The sequence below is a fragment of the Myotis daubentonii genome, chromosome 2, assembly GCF_963259705.1.
Source record: "Myotis daubentonii chromosome 2, mMyoDau2.1, whole genome shotgun sequence".
Classification (NCBI taxonomy): Eukaryota; Metazoa; Chordata; class Mammalia; order Chiroptera; family Vespertilionidae; genus Myotis; species Myotis daubentonii.
Genome location: NC_081841.1, coordinates 200,176,368 through 200,198,182, shown reverse-complemented (window position 1 = coordinate 200,198,182; position 21,815 = coordinate 200,176,368). Strand labels below are relative to the sequence as shown.

Here is a 21,815-nt window from a genome sequence, read left to right as displayed (position 1 = left end):
CTCAGGTAAGCAAGCTTTGTGTTCAGTGAGTGTTTTGGGAAAGGTCCTGCTTTAGGATTACTTCAAACTAGAACTAGAACAGTTCTCACTAAGCCTGAAATCAACTTTAATGTTCCCATTTTCTGATTTAATCAAGGTGATCAATTCCTATTGTAATTCCTTATAAGTAAAAAATTAATTCTCTCTGCCAGAAATTAGTATTATTCAGAATTGCTATACTTTTCCTACACATCATCCAGCATTCAATAAAAATGGTTGGAGTCAGTCTTATCTCTGTCTTAAGTTATGCTTTTCTCTAGCAACCTAAATTAGCCTTCAGATAGGCCAGCAAGCCTTGTTTTCTTCAAATTTCTGAGATATGGCAATGTTGATAGTCTCCTTTACTCAGTTTTTTCTTTAAGAAATAAGTAAACAATCACCATGAATAACAGCGGAGAGACTCAAATTACAAAAACGAAGCATCTAGAAGACTGAGATAGCCCACATATGATCTAGATATAACGCAAAGACTTTGAAGTAACTGTGATTATTAGCATGCTCAAGAAATTGGAAACACTTGCAGGCAGGTGTGGAGTGTCAGTGTGGAGGTATCACCCTAGTATAACTAGGGTTATACTGCTGGAGCAGTTCTTGGATCTGGAGCAACATCTCAATGAGCTCAATAGAGATTCTGCCTTTTTTTTTAACCATGAAGGAGACAGACCAGGAGGCTGTTGCTATAGTGGTACAAAGGATTGCTAGGATGTGTCAGCACCTGAAACATCTACAAAAAGTAGAGCAGAGTCACAGGAGAGAGGCCAGATTGAAGGCCCCCGTCCAGTTGTATGGGGTGTACATGGGCCTGAGAAAGCCCCACAATGCACTGAATGATGTCAAAGACGTCCACTGATATCAACAAAGTCTGGAGCCAGAGCATTAATACCATTGAGAGCCTCAAGCATGTGAAGGATGCCTTGTGTTGTACAGCTCAGCCATCTTGTAAAACTGTGGAGATTCTCAAGAATATGTCAGTGTCCAGATTGGGAGCTTATTAAACAAGGGGCTCTCCTACAGGTTCACCAGAAGTTAGTGGACCTGGAGTGCTCCAGAGATGGGCTAACATAAAAAGAACTACATGGGAAGTGGGAACATGTACAACTTTAACCTCATCCATGGCTCTTCAGAATCATAAGGGACTCTCAGATGAGCTGGCCAAGCAGCTGTGGGTAGTGCTGCAGAAGTTACTGGTCACCATCCCCCATGACTCCACTTTGCTCGTCTAGACAGTGGTCGGCAAACTCATTGGTCAACAGAGCCAAATATCAACAGTACAACGATTGAAATTTCTTTTGAGAGCCAAATTTTTTAAACTTAAACTATATAGGTAGGTACATTGTTATTAACTTAATTAGGGTACTGCTAAGGCTTAGGAAGAGCCACACTCAAGGGGCCAAAGAGCCGAATGTGACTTGCGAGCCGCAGTTTGCCGACCACGGGTCTAGGATCACCAAAAGGGGGTGGAGAGGATTGACAGGAGTATACCTGACCAAAAAGAGCAAACTAGCTTTGTTACTTCCAGTAGGTCCAAGAATTGGAAGGAGAAAATGTTCGCCATTTTGGACAGAACCTTGACTAGAATTGAGGACACACAGTCAGACACCATGGAGTCTGACAAGATGTGGTTTGTCTGCCACCTGGAAATCATAAGTAAGAACATCCTGGATGATCTCATCTTTGCCAAAAACCTGATGGTTAAGTGTTTTTCTCCCTATTATGAAGTTTTCAGAAACTACCTGAACATGTACCACAAGGCCCTGAGTACACGGATACAGGAACTCCAGTTGGAAGACCTCGAAGCAAATGAGATTATGAGCCTGTTTTTGTGGGTCTTAAATGCCTACTGAGCACAGAAACGGTAGGAAATGTGGAGCTGGGTCTGGAAGTGGACATGAATGCCCTGGAGATTTTGCTTTCTCCAAACATGGTCTCTGAGCTGCTCCACATGTATATGTCAACTCTCACTTCAAACATCATTGCCTGGCTGTGGAAGGCACTAGAAACAGACAGGAAAGACCAGGTAGAAGAAACTGAGCCTGGAGCTGACCAACGTGAGTATCACCACTCAACAGTCATCATTCTCCAGATGTTTGAACAGATTCTTCAAGTTGCAGCTCAAATATGTGAAGATTTGAAAACAAGGGTACTAGTTTGTGTCTTCAGCTAAAAAATACAAAGATGAAGTTCAGTTGTGTAAAGAAGAACACCTGAGAAACTGACAGGATATAAAAGTAATCATCAGCAACTGCCAGAATCCAGTCAGTTAAAAAAGGAAGTAATTAAAAATGAAATGCAAGAAGGTGTATCTCTGAGCAACCACACATGGATGGTATTTGAGACACCATTGCAAAGGAGGGCTGCAGCAGCCTGCTGGAGGAGCTCTTGGATCTGAAGCAACATCTCAATGAGCAAAAGCCAAAGAAGTGGCTGTTAGGCTCAAATGCTATAGACATTATCTGTGTCACCATAGAAGAATATTTCAATGATTTTGCCAAAATCAAAATACCATACAAAAAGAGGATGATGGCGAATGGCGGTGGAGTACCCGCGGGTTCTCATGCAGAAGCACATCTCATTCTATGTTCCAAAGGAACAGAAGGACGGTGCTGAGAGAGGGTCAGGAAGGCTGAGCACCTTCTCCCTGTTCCAGAAGCTGGCTTCTGGATTTGGCAAAGATACAGACTGGTACGGTGACAAAATCATCACCATTTCAGAAGTTATTAAACTAAGGACCCTTCTGTGCCCTACTTGGAAGTCTTGACTCTGGTCAGCAAATCCCCAGACATTAGGGATGACCATGTCAGCCTGCTGCTGGCCATGCCAGGCAACGCCAGCTGGAACACAAAGCAAACCATCATTGAGCCTGGACCAGGGTCCGATGCAGGCAAATCCAAATGATGTGCCCATCTCCAAGGAAATCAGTTCTGAATCTGAACATGGCAAAGCTTCTCAAGTAGCGTATTAGTTATTAGCTTTGTGTACATTTTTCTGCACTTATCTCAACCTTCGGAAATATATCAAAGCAAAAGTGACTCTCAAGGGTTTACATTAGATGTTTCAGTTCCCAGAGTCTGTCTCTTGAAGGGCTAAGCATGTTGTTTGTGAGGTGCCCGAGCACACGGATCCTTGACTGACAATTACTCTACTGGCTGTGATTCTTCAGGCTTTCTCATTCTTATTGTCCACATCCTTTGTGAGGCAGGATGCTAATGTCAAATGCCTCATGGTTGATTGGTAATCATGGTGGTTAAAAGGTGTGTGGAGGAGACAGAGGCTCTGTCTTCATTCATGTTTTGCTCCTCACTAATTTCTGCATGGTGTAAAGGCTTCTGAAACCCAGATGCTTAATAAAAGAGCCTAAACTCTTGCAGAGAAATGAAAATTAGAGAAAGAAAAATTGGGTGACAAGATGGATACATTTACTGAATTTGGTTATTAGTTTTAATTGTTTTTTCAGTGGAGTCTTTAGGGATTTCTACATATAAGATCATGTCATTGGCATACATAAACAGTTTTACTCTTTTTTTCCTATTTGGATGCCTTCTACTTTTGTTTACTTATCTAAATGCTCTGGCTTGGACATCCAATACTATGTTCAATAAGAATAAAGAGTGAGCATCCTTGTCTTGTTCCTGATATTAGAGAAAAAGCTTTCAAAAATTTACATTGTTTTATAATTTTCAGCCTTCAAGTCTTTCACCTCTTTGGTTAGATTTATTCCTGAATATTTTATTGTTTTTGGTGCTATTGTAAATGGGACTGTTTTCTCAATTTTGTTTTTGGATTATTCATTGTCAGTATATAGAAATGCATCTGACTTTTGCATGTTGATTTTATATCCTGCAACTTTACTAATTTCGTCTATTAGTTCTAACAAACTTTTGTATGTATAAGATCATGTCATCTGCAAACAAAGATAACCTTATTCTCCCTTTCTAACTTGGATGACTTTTCTTTCTTTTACTTGCCTAGTTGCTCTGCCTACAACTTCCAATACTATGCTGAATAGAAGTGGTGAGAGTGGGCATCTTTTTGAATGGGTATCTTTGTGGTCCTTTCATTTTTGTTAGCATTTTATGCCTAAAATGCCTGACAATTTCAATATTTCTGTTCTTAGAAATCTAATTTTTATGTGTTTTGTTTCTGCTGACTTTTATCATTACCTGCATGCTCTAGGCTTGCTGATATTTTATTTAAAGCATATTGTTGATCTTAGTCTGTGGAATCATTTATTAAATGCATCCTAGTAATAACTTTATAATAGGCATCAGCCCCTAAGTCAACTGCATCCCTGCAAGCAGTCCACTGCTGGGGCCTGGCAACCTGCTGTGTCGCTGGCCATAGTATATGGACTTTTGTTTGTTTGTTTCTCTGTTTTCAGGTATAATCCATAGAGAATTCCTCCACTTTTTGTGTAGCCAGCAGTGACTCAAAACACATTTCCAATGCAGGGTGTATTTTTCTTTCAGTGAAAGGGCCCTCCCAGAACACCTGTCAACTATAATGGCAGAAACAAAAGTTCTAGCTTATTTTGGCTAGAAAGCAAATGAGATGTTTTCATGACTAACTTTGATAAACTCTGGCCAAAAGCAATGCTACGCAGGGGTCAGATGGAAGTATGTCATAGAGATGGTGGAGGTGGATGCCAATGAACTCGATTATTCTTGAACTTCAAAACCATCTGGCATTTTGAGGAGTGACAGGTTGGGGGAATTAGGAAGGAAAAAGAGCTCTTGGCGTGTACACTGGCATTCTTATGGAAGCTTCTTTGGCAGAGATAGTGGCATGGTGGCTTAACAAATCAGATTGGATGCTATCATTGTGTAGAAGGAGCACATACAGTCTATCCCATAACATTGTTTATTTGCTTTGAGAGACCTGTATGTATATAACTCTCCCATTCTTGTATCCTTTCTTTTACCTTTCTTAAAAGGCGACTTAACATAATCTATTATAGAACCAAAGAAATTAGACTTCCTGTTCCTACTACATAGATCTCCTCAGGGTCTTCCCAGGTTGTGGGGCTCTCCACAGTGACCTCAGTGGGACTGGGAATGGAGAATTAAACTAGAGCCATTGCAACCAGGAAAAGGCTAAGCTCATGTGTCACCCTGTGTCTGTCTGCCTTCCATCACAGCAGGAACTGGGCCATTATTTTTCAACAGCAAAGGCCAATCACCTTAATAGTTCAACAGTTCTCCTGAGTGGTCAGTTAATTTTACACATGGGTTTTACCTGTGTTTTCGGTGTTTGAATCTGCTCTAAGGAGAGAGCCTACAAACAAGCTGATTCAGTGTCAGATGATGAGGAACGAAATCCAGCTAGCACAGTGGTGCACAAAGTAATGATTAAAATCTGCTCCTACCTGACAAACGGGAATACAAATGCACAGATATTTGCGAGATGGCAATAGTTGCTTTGCGGTGCCTGAGAGTCACCTTTATTCTCATAAAATACAAAGCAGACAGCTACAGTCTCAGCTGACAGAGTTTCTGTTGTCCTGGCTCCTCAAATAGCCTTAAAATAAGTTTTACTTTGATAGTAAATCTAGAAAACACATACTCAATAAGCCTTGGGCTTTTGCTGAGGGGACCAGAGGTTTGATCAGAACAGGAGAAGTAACTCTGATCCTTATGGAGCCTTATAGTTAAGGGTTTGAAATAGAAGTCTCCTTCAGTGGAAGTCCACAAATTAACACACACTGAAATAGACTTGTCTCTCTACAAAATTATCAGCACTGAGTTGACTACTACTGGCATTTGAAATCATAGATCAGAGTAGCAGTGCTATCTAAAATACATGTAAATTGCAGACATCAAAAATCAAATCAGAAGCTGTCTGTGGGAGCAGAGCCCTTGATCAGCAACCCCTCTGTTTATTATCTTCCTTGCTGATTTCATTCAGGTTTATAACTTCAAGTATCTTCTATATGTTGATGACTTTAAAATTGTTATCTTCAGCCCTTACATCTCCCCTGTGTTTACTAACCTCATCACCAATATTTTTGATAATATGTGAAATTTCATATCGCCAAGACAGAATACTGGTTTTGGAAAGTTGTTTTGTTCTGGACTTTCACACCCAGGGCTCCATTTTGGTCTCTATCCATCAACCATTACTGATTACTATGACGAGAGCCAGTGGCAGGGCCCAACTCTTCCCAGGATTCAAACAACTTGGGGACAATGAGAAATGGGAGAATCCTGGGACAGGTGTAATGTCTCACTCATTCAATTAAATGTAGTTACCTCAGCTGACTGCAGTCACATTGGAGATAATCAATAAACATTTCAGAATGAATTAATAGATGAAGATGGGTGATTTATCCTTAGTCATTTACCTACTAGGTGAGTCTGGTCACATTTTTCATTAGTTTGCCATACTTTACAGGTAAGAAACTCTTGGATTTGAGAGATGGTACACAGAGGAGTATGGCAGGACTGAATGAGACTAGAAAGCCAGGGGGTGGGGCTGAGGGTGAGGAGCTGTGCGTTCCAGAGAGCAGAGATTCGATTCTGAAGAGAAAATCCTTACTGGGTCAAGGCTGCTTTTGCATAATTCTGTTATTACCAAGAAGACGAGAAATCTTCATATTAGGTGTGTGCTGTATTGCTCAGTGGCTCTGCTTACCTTACGTTTGAAATCAGACAAGTTTAAATGCTTTGTGTGGGCGAAATATTCAGAAGGCACCCGATCAATAAGGCAGGTGCTGCCAGAGCTGAGCAGGAATGTTTTTTGATGTTGACAATGACATACATTCTTGTGCAGAAAGGAGTAATCTATTTGGTCACAGCTAAGAAAAAGGTTTATGTCTGTTGCTTTGGAGAACAAAGTAGTGTCATCTGGGAGCGTGGCCTCCAGGCAGGCCAGATGAATGGTATCAGTGTGGTGGTGGGTCACTCAGGAGCAAGGGCAGCCCTTTATTGAGCCTCCCTGGCCTCTGAGTGGAAAAGTGGGTATTTGCACGCACAATCCCATAGGGCTGCTATCAGCATCAATTCCACCTCAACCTTCTTTACAGATCAAAGCATCTCATCAATTTGTATCCAGCTTATGATTGCCGTTGCCTCTCCCTGAAGTCCAGCGCAGTCTACAGCAAGGCCCGTGCTCATTCGGGGCTCTGCTGATTCCAGGTCAGGCTTGTCAGAAGCCTTCCTGACAATGCACCAGAGATGGCCAAGGAGACATTTTTCACCTGTCCCCCACCATAGAAATATCCAGTATAAAGAAAGAGGACAATAGCTCTGGTCTTGTGAGAGTCAACTATGAATATTTCTTCCAAATTCCAGTGATGTTGCTAGCTTGAAATTGGCTATAGTGGGAATATTTGCACCATGGAAACCAGCAAAGTCTACAAATAATGTTTTTGTTTTTGTTTTCTTTTCATTTTTAAGACCTTTTTGTTAAACATTTACCAGCACAATATGGGTGAGGTGCAGGGGGGAAGAAAGAAGGGATATGAAACTCAAAGACCTCAATTACCCTCTTCCCTGATGCTGCTTAGATGGCTTAGCTGAACCTCTTCTCTGTAGTTGGCAGCCACTGCAGGCCATAGCCAGCCACAGAGATTTGTGTGTGCTTTTATTTTTAATCAGATTTATGTTTTAGAAAGGTAACCCTGCCCACAATGTGTTGGATAGACTTAAAGGGTATAAAATAAGAGATAAAACCAGAGGCGAAGAAATCAGATGGTAATCTAATTGCCCTTGTCCAAATAAAAAATTATGAGGCCTGCACTCAGAGCTGTGGGAATGGAGAAAACAGTTATGATACATGTTAAAGAAATACAGATCACAGGAGTTACTGATTGATTGGGTGTCAGGGTGAAAAAAAATACTAGGTGATAACATACAAGTTTCACCAAAACAGAAGGATTATCAGATTCAGGAGGAACTTTTACAATTTATGTTTAGAGCAAGCTGAGATGTTTGAGAGGCAGGTAAATGGGGCTGAAGGTCACAGGAGCAGAGTTGACTAAAATGCATTTTGAAAGTCAGCAGATGGCAGTAAGTGACAGCAGGTGACAAGAAGGGATTACTTAGGGGTGGTATAAAGTGAAAAGTGGACTGGGGAATAAACAGGCATGAAAAACAATATTTAAGGCACATGCAAACAAGTAAGAGTCCACAGAGGACAGGAGAAGGTTGGTCAGTTAAGTAGTGGAGAAGCAAGAGAGAATCAAAGAAACAGAAGAGTTAAACAGAAGAGTTAGAGGATTGGATAGTCTTTAATGTGAAATATTAGGTCAAGATCAAGAAAGGGGAAATCAAAGAAAGTATGCATTATGTTTAGCTGAGAGTTGTTAGGGCCTTTTGCCGGATCAGTTTCTGGGAGTTCAGGGAAAGAAGGGGCCAGGCTGCAGGTATTTGAAGACAAGTGGGTAGAAGATGGAAGTAACAGAAAACAACTGCAGAAACACGAATTCCAAGCTTGGAAAGCAAGAAAAGGCACAAGGAGATGCAGGGTTAAAGGAGGACTCTATTTATGAAATGGACAACAGACTTGATCAAATTTTATTCTATGCAGAAGGAACCAATCAAGATGAAGTTGCCAATTTGGGAAAGAGAATCACAGATGCAATCAAGTCTTAGGTGAGACAGGAGGGTCAGTCAAGAGCACAAGTGAAAGGAATGACCTTAAGAACAGAAATAATAGTTCTTTCTACAAGATATGAAGGATGGAGGTAGGAACAACTGCAAATATAAATAGATTTTTAGTAGCTAGAAATTGAGAGAGCTTAAACCTCATGTTCTCAGATTTTTTTTCTTGAAGGTCCAAAATGTTGAGGATAGTGTTAGAAGTTTGAAATAAGAACCATGGGGAATGGAAGAGTGCATAACACTCCATTATAAACCAACATTACCAATTTTAATGCTTTTATACACAGGCATAATTTTATTGTTATTTTTTAAATATTTTATGCCCTTTCCCTTAGCATCTATCTGTACTTATCTATACTAATAAAAGGGTAATATGCTAATTAACCGGATAGACAGGATGTCTTCTGGATGTCATTCTGTACATCCTTCCTGACAAAGCTGGCCTAGGCGAAGCTGGCCCGGGTCCTGGGTGCCTGTGGCCAGCCTGGGTGAAGCCAGCCCAGGTCCTGGGTGCCTGCTGCCAGCCAGAGGGAGGGAAGCCCAGGTTCTTGGTGTGGGGACTGAGGCAGAGGTGGTTAGGGGCATCAAGCAGGCAGGCAGAGTGGTTAGGGGCGATCAGGCAGGCAGGCGAGCAGTTAGGAGCCAGCGGTCCCGGATTGTGAGAGGGTGCAGGCCAGGCTGAGGGACACCCCTGCCCTCTGTGCATAAATTTTGTGCACCGGGCCTCTAGTCACAGATATAATAGCACATCTCACAATGCATTACTATTGCTCATTTGATTACCTTTCTTTTCATCTAGCAATAAACCCAGATAAGGTAGGAAGAGAGCTTCTAGCCTAGCAGTGTGTCTAAAGTAGAGTGAGTGATAACCAAATCATTTTTGGCTGGAAATGATTGAGTAAATGAGTAGATGCCCTAATTCATCCAATCTTCCCAGCTAAACTATAAACTCTACTGTATCTTACATTTGATTGTATTACTCAGCATTTTCAGTGCATAGGAGCTGCACAATCAAAATAAAATAAAATGAACTGGGTCACTTTAAGACCAAAGTGTTGACATAAAAATCAAGAAGTAGATTTCAAGAAAGAAGCTTGTGATGAAGTAATGGAGAAATGGAATTCAAAACTAACTAAACTTGTATAAGAAAATACAGCTATCTTCCTCCTTCCAATAGCTTCTAGTTATTAATTTCTCCCCCAGTTTTAAGCAAAGTATCCCTTGATCATCTCAGTGCCCAATATTTTCCATTTTTTTTTCTGGAATGGACATGTCATACACAAGGATTTCCAGTATCCCTCACCTAGCCTACTCTCTGGCTTCTTGGACTGTAACCTCCGTTTTCTGAAGACCAAGATCCAGTGCAGGTAACCAGTTAGTGTCAGATGCATCCCTGCATTATCATTCCTCTAAAATTGTGCTCCCAATTTCCAGTCCTCTGTACTGATAGACAGAGAGAAACCCTTCAGGCAGACAATGAAAGACAGCTCCTCCCCGCCTTGCTCTGAGGTGTCCCATAGCAAATGATAGTGGCAGGGAAATGTCTTAATACATGTTGTTTAGCATAATTGATGTTCAGATGCAGTGTTAGTAGAAACAAGCTCAGTTAATTGGTCTCTCAACCTACATTCGCTCTTGCACTGCAGACAATTAGGCAGGGGCCAGAGGGCCCTTTGCTTGGCCATTAGAGCCACCCACGCTGGGACCAGGAAGGTGCTGGCAGTTAGGCAGTGGACCTGGTATGAATGACTGCAATGAACTGTGTGTGCAGCTGCACCACAGCCGAAGCCATCTGTCCATTTATGAATGTGAGACCTTAAAGAACCGATCTTAAAGGTGACAAAAGGAAGCTAATGTTCAGGAGAGAGAAATCTGGGCTCTTCCAAGAGCTGAAACATTGGAGAAATGTTTGAAGGTTTTAGATTTGAAGGATATACACTTAATACTAGCCCTACAGCAAAATTTCTAATGAACTAAGGGCCTGCTCTCTGAGATTTGATGTTTTTGGAATTCCTGGGACATAGAAAGGAAGGACATATTTCAAGGAGACACTGTAGGGCTGCTGCTCAAAGTGAGCTCCTCGGACCAGCAGCACCATCACCATCTGGTATGGTGTTAGGAATGCAGATCTCAGGCCCACCTCTGAATCACTACATCAAAATTAGCGTTTGGCCAAGATCCCCAGGTGTCCCACTTGCCCATTAAAGTCTGAGAAGCAGCCCTCCAGGCCAGGGTTAAGCAAACACATTTTATGAGAACAGTGTGTCCATTCATTTGCCTCTTGATTATTCTGCTTTCACATTATGATAGCAGGGTTGAGTAGTTGCAATGGAGATCTTATGGTCTGTAAGCCTAAATTATTACCCTCCAGCTCTTTGCAGAGAGTTGGCCAACTCCTGCTCTACACAGAAATCTCAGTAACGAACCCATGCGACTAACATTTGTTAGGCCTCAGAGGGCAGGTTAGTACCAGATCTTTAATTTGCTGTTTAAATGTTATCATGGATCTTGTGGAAAGATGGAGCAATATATGTTCCATAATAGTGATCTCAATTCTAGGGTTAGGAATGTCTAAGTTTATACAGGCTCTAGAAAAAGTTGACAAAAACCTTGAACACTCTGCCACCTTGACTGAGTCAACTGGTTTGAAGGATCCCTTCCCTTCCTCATTCTCATGGTTAATAAAGAAACAATGGTAATGGTGATTGTCTGAGAAAAGGTGGGTAGGGGAAGGTAGAAGAGAAAGAGGAGATAAATGGTGATGGAAGGAGACTTGACTTGGGGTGGTAAAGACACAATACAATATACAGATGAGGTATTATGGAATTGTATACTTAAAACCTGTATAATTTTATTCACAGATGGCACCCTAATAAATTCAATTAAAAATAAATATGGGATTATACTATTTTAAAGTAAAATAAGAATTATTTCTACAATTATATTATACTAGAGGCCCTGTGCATGGATTCGTGCACATTGAAAGGAAATTAATTAGAAGGTGGCCGGTGGGACAGGACTGGGTGAGATGGGCTGGACACGCCCTGGAGCCAAGCTCCTGCAGTACCTCCCCAGCTGGCCGCACCTGGGGCAGCACTGGGGCCCCAAGGGCATCTGCAGAGTGAGTGGGATCCCTCCAGCAGGTGGGGTCCCTTAGACTGCGGGGATCAGGCCAAAACCAGCAGTTCAACATCCCCCAGGTGTCCCAGAGTACGAGAGGGCACTCTGCAAAGTTGCTGTCACTCAGCAGCTCCTGTGTTGAGCATCTGCCCCCTGGTGGTCAGTGCACATCATAGCTACCAGTCAGATGGTCAAATGGTCAGATTGTTGCTAGGCTTTTATATATATAGACTGGAGGCCTGGTGCACAAAACTCGTGCACTTGGGGGCAGGGGTCCCTCAGCCCAGATTGCAGGAGGGCGCAGGCCAAGCTGAGGGACCCCACCAGTGCACTATCGGAGCTGGGGAGGGATGCGGGAGGTTGGCCAACCAAGGAAGGACCACAGGAGGGCTCCAGGGCGTGTCCAGCCCATCTCGCTCAGTCCCAATTGGCCGGACCCCAGCAGCAAGCTAACCTACCAGTTGGAGTGTCTGCCCCTGGTGGTCAGTGCACATCATAGTGAGCAGTTGAGCATCCTTAGCATATCATTAGCATTTTACGCTTTGATTGGTTGAACAGATGACCGGATGACCGAACACTTAACATATTAGGCTTTTATTATATAGGATTAGTTCTAATAACATTTTAAATGAATTTTTTATGACCCTCCATAAAAAACAAAAAACAAAAAAAGAAACAATGATAACCTGGCAGTCACAATAAAACAATCACCACATTTCTGTGTTTCACCCTTGATAGCATATTTATTGTGACTGGAAGTACTAACTTTTTTCCAAATATACCAAGAGGTTTGACTTTATGCCAGAGTTTGGGGATAATTTTATACCCAGTGAGTCACCTAAAGAGACTGCATTCTCTTCCTCCTGATTTTCACCAGAGCAGAATGGTAAAACAGGTGTGAATGCTCTGCTTTACATATGGCAAGAGGATTGTTGAAATATGCATTCCTTCGTGCATGCCATAAAGAGCTTAGGCAAAGACTCCACAAAGGACTGCAGTGACTAATGGGGAAGAAGAGGCCTGCTGAACCAACATTTCTGAAATGTCGAGATATTTTGATAGGAGATCCTAGACTTTTACTCTCAAGAATATTAAAGAAGCACCACATTATGTTTCTGAAACCCTTGGCATTTTTCCAAGTGTGTGCTTACCAGGTCTCTCTCTCTCTCTCTCTCTCTCTCTCTCTCTCTCTCTCTCTCTCTCTCTCTCTCTCTGTCTCACACACACACACACACACACACACACACACACACCAACAAAAGCCAGTCTGCAGCCTCAGACTCCAGACGCAAGCATCAATCATAATCGCAGCACTGCCAGCAGTCATGTAACTGCTTAAAGACCTCAACAGCCTTCTGGCACTTAAAGGGGGGAAAAATCATCTAATTAATCACAGGTGAAACAGCTTGGACTGTCTCTAAAAGCCCCTGAATTTACTGCCAAGCTTTGATGCTAATTTTCTTTCTAAGTAACCCCCTAAAGAAATTTACGATTCGGTAATTAAAGTAATGAATAAAGAGATACTTAGGTGGAGGGAAACCAGGAGCGGGAAAAAGTCTATATTTCCATCCTGCAATAAAGGCATCTGGGCATGGATCATTTGTGAACCCCAACTTAAAAGTCCCCAAGCGGCTTCCTTCCAACGAATATTTTAAAAATTCAATATTTGAAAGACCCAAATGAGGCATATAAATGAAGTTGAGAGCAGGTCACTACTAGAGCCTGTAAGACAGGAAAGGAAATCTAAGTTCTGCCAGATCCTCTGGACTTTGTTTTTAATTCTACAGCTTCTGTCCTGTGGGAGGATTGGTGGTGGGTCCTCCCTGGGAGCTGATTGGCTAGTGTCACTGGGTTTGATTTAGAGATCTCACCTTCCTCATATCCTCCATGTTCCTGCTGGGAGAGATCCTAGATTTCAGGGTTTAATTGGCTGGAAAGAAATCGCTCTGATCTCTTATACAGGAAGTGTTCAGGGAAGGGCTTTGGATTTTATCATCCCAGCCCTGTCCTGTCCTCTGTCTGACACTCAATATTGGACTACTCCCGGAATGGGAGCTTTAGTTAATTGGCTCCTCTAGTTTTCAGAATTAGACAGATATACCCCTCATTTCAAAGATGAATCAAACAAGTTCCTACTAAACTCCAAACTGCCCAGAGCTCTAAACTGCTGCTGAAAAATCTTGCTAACAACTATTTTTCTGTCTTAATTAATACAATGTAATAAGCAGAATGCTTTTTTAAATAATTCAGAATCTTGAATTTTTGATTGCGAAGCTTTTTGCTCTGATTTATATCTGCCTTCAAGATAGTTTAGGAGTATTTTGAAAGCAAAGATCAGAGCAGATCCTCAGAATGTTTCTTTACCAAGTCTAGCAGAATATGAGCACTAATAATTTATTATTTCTTGATCGTATCATAGGTTTATAACAAAGGACGTATAATAGATTGTACTAAATAAATACTGACTCAAAGATGTTCCCTGGAAATTTTTTTACCTTAGTTACTATACATACTTATGTGTTTATATTTTCCCCTTCCTGTAAAGGGAGGGGTGAAAAAAGTTGAATCAGAATTTGATATTGAAGTGAGCTTATAGATTTTTAATCTTAAACTTCATTTCAGAGCTGAGAGACCCAGAAAGGTAAAATAATTTGGCCAAGATGCACAGCCATTTAATGAGTAGTTCAGATTCTGAGAGCAAGACATCTTTCACTTATAAACTGCTCTTTCCTTACCAGTGAACTATGTTAAACTACTTGCCTTCAGAGCTTCCTTTTCTGACTTACAAGACAAAAATGATAATATTCATGAGTTATAGTAAATATCAAGTGTGCTAATATAGGTATGATGTTCAGCATCGTGCACACACACAAAAAAATACTTAGTTTTCTTAGTTTTTACTATTTTTAATTATTGTGTGTTTAATTATAATTCTATTTTTATTGAATGAATTCTTTTTTATTATTTACAATTCCTTACTGCCTGCTGAGAAAGGTAGAGTCATAGCCAAAAGTGGCCCTTTAGTTGCTCAGGGTCCGTGTTTGGAGAGCTAGACCAGAGCTCAGTTGCTCTACATAAGAAATAGCTGCACATTTGAGAGGCCTTTCAGACCTTCACCTTCTTTCCTGGACAACACAGAATGATACACATTTTGAACCTCATTCCTAATAGAGGAGTGAAAGATCTTCCCCCAGAGAAAGCAATTTCAGGACATCAGTGAAGCCCAGAAGAGAGGTGGAGGGTGGGAGTGTGTGTGTGTGTGTGTGTGTGACAGGGGTTGGGGGGAAGGGGGGTCCTTCAGGGATTAAGAGCCCTTCCTGGTTTTCCTGAATTAGCCAACATTGCAGGTCATGATCTACTCAGTTCTCATCTCACTGACCCACGCCCCAGCCCTAAAAGCCTCCGCGCCTAGTTCTCCTCTGAGCCTTTATCTAAAAGGCTAGGGAAGTTGGAGGATCCTGCCAAATAGGAATTAAAAATGACAAAAGAGCTGATTAAATCTGAGGTGACAAGAATGAGAAATAAAAGCCATTAGAGCCCATTTGCAATGTGCCCTCCACAAGTCAAGTTTCAAGGTGTCCGTTCCTTCGAGATTATTAATGGCAGGACAGTGTTTTCCGTGCAGGAAGCTGGTACCTGAAACAACACCAGTGTCCACACACTGCATTCTAGACAGTAAGAGGGGCCTGCCCTCATTCATTTAGTCCCACTGATTTGAAAAGACTCCCTAATTTGGCTGTCAGGGTGAGTGCTCCTATAGGCACCCAGTGCTTGGAGGACAGAGTTCCACAGTAAATAGTTTTCTTCTATAGCAGGAGACGGCCAACTATAGCCTGTGGCTAACCCTGGTCAGCTGCCTAATTTTTTGTCTGGCCAACTAGCAAAGAATGTTTTTTCTTTTTTTAAATGCTTTAAAAAACTCAAAAGAAGAATATGTTATGACACATGGTAATTTTATGAAGTTTATCTGCCAATGTTCATAAATAAGCTTTTCCACACTCATTTGTTTTTATATAACCTGTGGTTGCTTTTGTGCACCACCAGCAGAGTTGAGTAGTTATGATTGAGACTGAGGCCCATAAGCCTAAGCTATTTATTATCTAGACATTTACAGAAAAAGTTTGCCAACCCCTGTTTTATAGGACTTTACATAAGTCACAATTTAGCCAAATACCGTTATGGGTTTCTATAGAAGAATATTGCCTCATTGTAGAGTCACAGCACAGAAGTCAATGTGTCCACTGTTCCCAGGGAGACCACCCAACCCTGAGAGCAGCAAGTTCCAGGGTCCATAAAAGGTCACTGAAGTTGAGGACCACATGGCCATTCAGACACATGAGAAGGCAGCTGTTCCAAAAGCAATGCAAATGCCTTATTTTTCCAGAAGTCTCCCAGGCTATTGATTGGGAATCCCTTATAGATGATGCCCCAACATTTCACCTTCATTTATTGAGATAAGTGAGAGCCCAGATAACTACTTCTTGTGTCCACCTCTGAGTTATCATGAATTCCTGCCTCATTCTTATGCTTGGACTTTTTTGCAAGGTTCTATGGAATTTCCTTCCCCCTTCAAACTTGGTTGTGTCCAAGATACACATCCTTCTGAGTCATAGATTGCTTACAAAGTCATTTTCCAATCAATTGTTATAAGTGAGAGCCAACGGGGTGATGCAGCGATGGAGAATGATGTGCTGTTGTTTGGCAGACAGAACGAATAAAGATAAAAAGCTGCAGTGACACGGGCCTGGGAGCCTCAGACCCATATCTCATAGGATCAACCATGAAGTCCTTCAGTCCTAGACATGTTCTGCAGAGCCATTAGGTGCCAGTGATCAATGGGCTTATTATCCCTTGGGACAGGTGCACACATGCATTCATAAATAATGAAGGGGAGCCCTAGCCAGTTTGGCTCGGTGGATAGATAGAGCATTGGCCTGAGGACCAGAGGGTCCTGGGTTCGATTCTGGTCAAGGGCATGTACCTTGGTTGCAAGTTCCTCCCTGGCCCGAGTTCTGATGAGAGCTCATGCAGGAGGCAATCAATCGATATGTTTCTCTCACATTGATATTTCTCTCTGTCTTTCCCTCTCTCTTCCACTCTCCCTAAAAATCAATGGAAAAATATCTTCAGATGAGGACTAACAAAAAATAAATAATTTAAAAAATAATAGAAAATAATCCAGGGGAAAGACAGGAGACATCAAAGAGAAGGAACAAACAAAACAAAGGGGCTTTGGGAGCACAGCCCCTGGACAACTTCATGGAAGAGGTGGAATTGGAATTAAGCAAAAAAGAGGAGTTGGATTGCACTAGTCAGAGAAGGGCATTAATGGAATTTTTGTGGTGAAAGTTCTTAAAAAACAGAGTTATTTAATGCCTCCATGATAGTTGGTGGCAGAGCCAGTTTCTTGACATCCTAATTAAACACTCTCAAAAAAGTAAGGGGTAGACAAAGACACTTTAGCCAGTGTCTCAATAGCTTGAGGAAGGAAGATTCATGGTTTATAGTTTTCAAAACATAAAATGCTTCTTGGGTAGCCTGATCTTTGGTGAGGTGGACGGAGGAAAATGAGAGGGACTTTTAATCTGCTCTTTTATCAGAAGAGATAAAATGTGGCCAAACAATCTCTTTCCTGGACTAATGCAACCACAACAGCCTTCGTTTTTAGGGCTTCTCAGATAAATAATCGCTGGATTGAATTAGCCAATGCAGGTCAAGTGTCACCCAAGAAAATCCTGTGTCAAATGCAGGAGCTGGATCATAGACATGACTTTTTTCCTCTTTAGTTTTTAGACATTCTCTCTCATAGATCTTCACTGAGTTTCTTTTTTCTCTTTTCCATAGTGCAGAATCTCTAGATATTGATGTTTCTTTCCAACAAATTTGGAAGAAAAGTAAAACTCATTTTGGATGGTGACCTCATAAAGGAGATGGAAGGAAAAGTGTGGAGTTAATTTAAATGACTTCAAAGGATCTTTTTGTTTTCTCTAAATTTCATCCTTTAAAAAGTGCATCCCTGAGTTATAAGCAGGCGCCGTCACATCCAACTGGATAGAAATTGTGAGACACTCAAATTAATGGCCTTGCAAAAAAGTAGGTCATATTGGAACCTGGCAGAAATGGTGTCTGAAAGCAAGAACCGTGACATAATACCGGACTCATGCATAATATCACAATCCCCTCAGAGAATCACCGGGAAACTGAGGCCTCTGAGCAAAAGGCTCGCTGTCAGAAGAGGACCTTGTGTCTCCCTCTGGGGTGGCCAATAGGTAAACTATTGGAGGTTGAAATTTCACCTGAATAAGTCTCTGCCTCGGGGATTTCTACAGCTCTGCCTATGCCATCAAGAGCCTGTCCTTTGAGAAACGGAGAGAACTGTTAATGTCAGTGGGTTCCTTTCAGGGCTTCTGGGTAAATTTCCTAATTATTGAGACCCCTGCCAGCCCTCCCACCTGGTCACCCGCTATTAGAAGAGCAGGTTCACCAAAGGCTTGGCAGTCAGCATGTTCTGCTTATTGCCTTGTAGCGAGCCGAAATGATCTTCCAAGAGCCACAAGGCCACCTCTAGAGCAAATAGAACAATTGCTCTATTTTAGAGTAAATGCAGACTTCTATACATAGAAGGCAGATATCCTTCCTCCAACTCATCGTCAGGAATGTATAGTGTTGTATAGTGTAACTACCCTTCAGGAAAAAAACCACTAATTGGCAGTGTGCAACTGTTAAAATGAAAAGCCTCTTTAACTAGAACAAAGTTTGCTCCTGTTGAAGCTCAAAGAGCCTTCAGGTTTAAACTTGCTTTTCTCCTCTCCTCTGTTCTGCCAGTCACAGGAAGCCTGAAACACCTTTGACACTCACCGCAATGATGACAGATCCTCCCTGAAGACTCTACAGCCCCAAACAAATGCATTGTTCTCCTTGTCAACTCACTATTGAGAGGTGAACCACAGTGGAGCTGCAATTGGCCTCATTTGTTAGTGTTAGCAAGTGCCATGCTGAAGCTCATTACCACAAGGAAAGCGAAAGCTGAGAACAAGTTCCTGAAACCAGGCTCCTGTGGAATCAGGGGCCTGTCAGCAAGCCCGGGTACGAATGCACCACCTGCAGCTGGTGACTGAGGGCCACTTGTTTCCTCTTGGCCACTATGTCCATTCTCACCTTGAACAGCCCATCCCTAGAAAGTGCTGTCATAGGCCTGTTTTGACCCAGGACATGGATATTTAGTTTTCTAGTTCAGTTTTCTGTCCATCACTACATACTGCCTTTCTATGGAGCAAGGGAACACAGTGGCTATGACTTTTAGGAGCACCTTGGACATGTGGCCTTCTTAGGCAGAAATGGTTACTCTAGCCTCCTCGTCCCTGTGTAGGAAGGCATTACCCATTTCAGCATTACACACACGATTGCATTTTGCATAAGCACTAGTAGTTTGTTAATACATCAATCATCCCTTATTAGACTGTGATCTCTTAAAACACAGGAGCTTTGAGGACAGGTATGGGAATTTGCCATATGTTCAGCATCAATTCTTGAACCTTTCCAAGGCTCAGTTTTCCCCTCTATATAATGAAAAAAGGAAGTAAGAAATGTTATGGACTGAATTGTGACTCCCACCTCCCCAAAAATTCAGATGGGCAAGGAAGGGAGTGGCCTAGGTTCTGGTTCTAAAATGTTTGGCTCTTACAGTTACAGAACCTTCAGTAACAATTATTGACCCAGACTTTAGCTAGAAAACCCTAAAATGTAGTACGTTGATCCTTATTCTTCCTACCAGCGGTCACCTACTCCATGGTCTTCAACTTAGCATCACCGGCAGTACTGGGCATCTCTGGTTCTAAGCTCCCCTCCATACTCTCCTTCTTCCAACCCCCATCCATTTCCCCATCATGTAAAATCAGCAGGTTGAAGTAATCTTTATGGTCCCTTCCAACTAAAATAATTCTATGATTTTATGATTCTCTGAACCCCAGTGCTGTGGTAGCTTTAATTTCAGGCTTGTCTTTAATTCTTTGCTTTGCTTCGCAGAGCAGGAGAATAGCTTATGTTGCAAAATGCATCCCAGAGAGCAGCACCCCAGAGACCAGGAACAGAGCGAATGCAGGCGCAGCTAATGAGGAACACAGCACCCGGACCAGGTAGAGGAGGGGAGAGGGGCCTGTTTGTGGATTGTAAAAAGCTTTGATTTGCAATTTGGCAGTGCTGATAATTACAGGGCCAGGGAGTGAAATGATGGTGGAGATTTTGGTTATGAGAGCTGTTCCAGGGGTTTCTCTCTAAATGGCTGTGTTGGAGGATGGAAGAGTTGGCAGAGAGCCAAGGATAGACATTGAAGGGAGCACACTAACTTCCTTACCTACCTAATTTTAGGAGGTAATGCACATTTCCTGTGCACATTTTTTTTTGTATAATATTGGAAGGGAGAGGCTTTCCTTGTTAAGAAATGGAAGGTCATTGACTTACCCTTACACCTGCAAAGCATGTCTTCTCAGACAAGTTTATCAGACAGAACACAGGCTAAGTAATGCATAATTTAAAAGACTTCTGTAAGAATTAAATGAGATAAAACGGAAGATGGGAGTTGGAAGTTTCCATATGATAAGCCAGTGAGACAGGGCTATCGCAGAAGCAGCACTGGCTCTGTAGACAAAAGAACTGGTCAAGATCTTTGCACTTGGCACTCAATCAGACCTTGTAACCAGCCCTCTTTAAGTCACACTTCCCCTAACTTTAAAGAGTGTAGACATTTTGTAATTGTAATAATAATTACAGGGTGAGTTTGGGGTTGGTAATTAGTAATAAGAATAATCAGATTTCGAAAGGAAAGGGAACCATTTTCTAGAAACTTCAGCTTTATTCCTGACTCTGAAGGATTTTCTCCTTGAAGTGCTCTCTCCATGGATTTGGCTGGGTCAATATGTGCTGGTCATGATAGCTCAAATGGCATTGTTAAGCTTCGGAGTTCTGAACCAAACCCTGCTGCAGCCTGTAAAATTGCCCAGCGAGGACTCACTCACCCTGGGCCACCAAGGAGTGATTTACCTTTTGTAATGTCTCCGGAGGGCATCAGAAAGTGGGTGAAACAAACTGGTCAGTCTTCATGAGGCTGCCACAGAATAGGTCCACTTGTAGCTTATGTATAAAATATTGTATTTATAAGTGTTATGCTCATATATAAAGACATATTGTAGAAACACTATGGGTATCTCTGGGTGATGAAATTATGGATGATTTTTGGCATTTTCTCTCTTTTTTATTTTCTGTTTTCCTTAATAAGCATGCATTTTTCTTTTAAATCATAAAAAAGATTAAAATTGTTCCTAAAAATTATTGAATTAGCCCAGCATTTTGTCCCAGTATAGTCTCATCTCTCAATTATAATTATGTCTTTTTTTTTTTTTTTACTAATAAGCTTCAGTGGCCCTTTAAATCAAAGGAGGAACTTTTCCTGAGGTGTCCAGGCCTTTAAAGATATCTGGGAGAAGCCAATTAAGAAGGCCACTCTTTGCTTCCTAAACCTGTAACAGCTTCATATTTCCCCTTCTTTTACAGATAATTAACCAAAGAATATGAGGCTTATTTCATGTCAAAACAAACAAACAAAACCCAGTACCTACATAATTATAAGTACTGAGTGTAGGTAGAAAGTGGGACTGACTCGGGACTGGGGTTTTGCCAGGTTAATATTATGAAGGGAGAGAAGGCCAGGGTGTTCGAGGTGTAGGCAAAAAAGTAATTAGAGTGATGGAGATTTGGTAAAGAATCTAAGCTGGGTAAAGAATACAATGAGGTTAGTGTGGGTGGTGTAAAAAATAGCGAAAACTTAACTAGCATTGGTAAATTGGCAATCCTTGTTATCCCAAAGATTTGTTGGAGTTAAGTTGCTTAGAAGAAATGAGCAGAAATGTTAGGAAGTGGTGATCAATGCTAGAAATCAAGATTTGGGGGGTGGTACTATTATTACTGGTAATGGTAAAGACATGCTCTGACCAAAGGAATGCGTGGCTGAAATGAAGAAGTGCATTATGAACTGAGAAGAAGGGTAAGAAACTCGGAGTCCAG

General features: G+C 41.7%; 1 pseudogene; it reads left to right on the top strand.

Annotated features, from left to right (window-relative positions):
• The first annotated feature begins 688 nt into the window (after positions 1–688).
• LOC132226444 (exocyst complex component 3-like) lies at positions 689–2,993 on the top strand (annotated as a pseudogene).
• Positions 2,994–21,815: the final 18,822 nt, after the last annotated feature.